This window comes from Hipposideros armiger, unplaced genomic scaffold (assembly GCF_001890085.2).
Source record: "Hipposideros armiger isolate ML-2016 unplaced genomic scaffold, ASM189008v1 scaffold_25, whole genome shotgun sequence".
Lineage (NCBI taxonomy): Eukaryota > Metazoa > Chordata > Mammalia > Chiroptera > Hipposideridae > Hipposideros > Hipposideros armiger.
This window is the reverse complement of record NW_017731375.1, coordinates 5,500,530-5,502,372: the sequence shown is the minus strand read 5'-3', so window position 1 is coordinate 5,502,372 and position 1,843 is coordinate 5,500,530.

Here is a 1,843-nt window from a genome sequence, read left to right as displayed (position 1 = left end):
ATAGAATTCAGAGTGCCTTTGTACCTGGATGGGAAGAGTTGGCCATCAGTTTCACTGACCTCTAACTGAAAGGCAGCATTTCCTTTCCTTACGGATGTAGGTAACAAACCCTAGTAGTAGTAGCAGTACCTGTAACTGTTAGCAGTAGAAGTCAGAGATTTCATCTCACATTACAGCTGTTGCAGACATCTCAAAATATCATTTTGTTCATCACTTGGAAATTATAGTAGCAATTAGACCTATTGCTACATCTTGTTATTTAATGTGATACATGAAAATATATTGTATCTATATATGTATCACATTACATATACATGTGTCTTATATAAGCAATAGTTTTTCTAACATCTTGATACCTGCATTTCATTGTGATTGATTTCACTTTCTTTGTGCTTTCTATTGTATATTTGAAAATATTCTGAGAAGGGGCTCATATTCTTTGTAGGACACTGTAAGATAAAGAACCCCTACTCTGTCTGCAGCCCTGAGTTGTCACTGTCCTAGAAAGTTTCTGACCAGCAGGTGGCGGTCCACTGTCAATGTCTCACAGGTCTGTGAACTAGGTGTGTTTAGGGATGCAGGCAAACAAGCAGCTGGCATACCTTCCATTAAGGGCTAGAAAAATGGGGTTTCCAGGGAAAGGATTCATGAGACTGGTGAAGAAGACAAAGCATTAGGGGTTGTGTGGAACTTAGGAAATGAGATTATCTCACATTAATCGATACCTTTTAATCACCAAGTACTAGAGATGCTGAAATGAGTAAGATATTGACAGTCTTCAAAATGTTTGTCCTGATGGGGAAACAGACCTGAAGAGGCACAGTGTCCGTGCAGGCTGACAGCCTGGGAGAATCAGGGAAGACTTCCCAGAGGAGGTGATGCTGAGTCTTGAAGGACAAATTATTATGTGCAAAAATGCATTCTGAGACTGTGGTCGAGTTGAGGCTGGAGAGAAGGGCCAGATTTGCATGCTGAGCTCAAACTGATCCTTACTGCCCTGTGGACAGTATGACGACTGGTAAAGAGTTTACTCGGGAAAGACAGTTGAAATCATGAACACGGCAACTCAAGAGACCAGCTGAAAAGGATAAAAACAATGCTGATATTGAATGGGAATATTGGTCCACACAGGTTGGAGGCTTTAGAAAGTGAAGGGCAGACGGCAAGCTCCATGAAGGCAGAATGAACCCAGCATGCTGCAACACTGAGATGCCCCGTCTGGGTCCTTCGTACCATAAAGAGTCTACAAAGGGAGCTGTGGGTCTTGGGGGCTGTAGACTGAGCGTATATTAACCCACTGTGGTACCAGAGGTCTGGTTAATAACAAGTATATCTTTAGTTAAAAACAATACTGAGATGGGCCGGCAGAGTGGTGCGTTGGTTAGGAGTTGGTTTGGGACGCCAGCTCTGAGCAGCAAGGCCCCGGTTTGGATCCCACATGAGGGCCAGTGATGCTGCGCCCTCTACAGCTAAGATGGTGAACAACAGCTCCACCTAGAGCTGGGCTGCGGGGAGTTGCTGGCTACGGCGTAGGCTGCAGTGGGGCTGGCTGGCAGCGGGCGTGAGATTTCCTGAACCGCCTGAGCCACCCTAAGCGGCTGCCTCACCCAGGAAGAGCACAATGATAACACCAACATGGGCCAGTGAAGTGATGTCCTCCACAACTAGACTGAAGAACAACAGGACAGCAACTTGTCTATTCCCCTCCCCCGATTCCCCAATAAAATCTTAAAAAAAAAAAAAGTACTAAGAGAACTTCCACTTCCAATGATGGCAGACTAGGTAATTCAGACCAAGTCTAACACTGAGGACCGTTGGAAAAGCTGGACAAAAATATTAAATA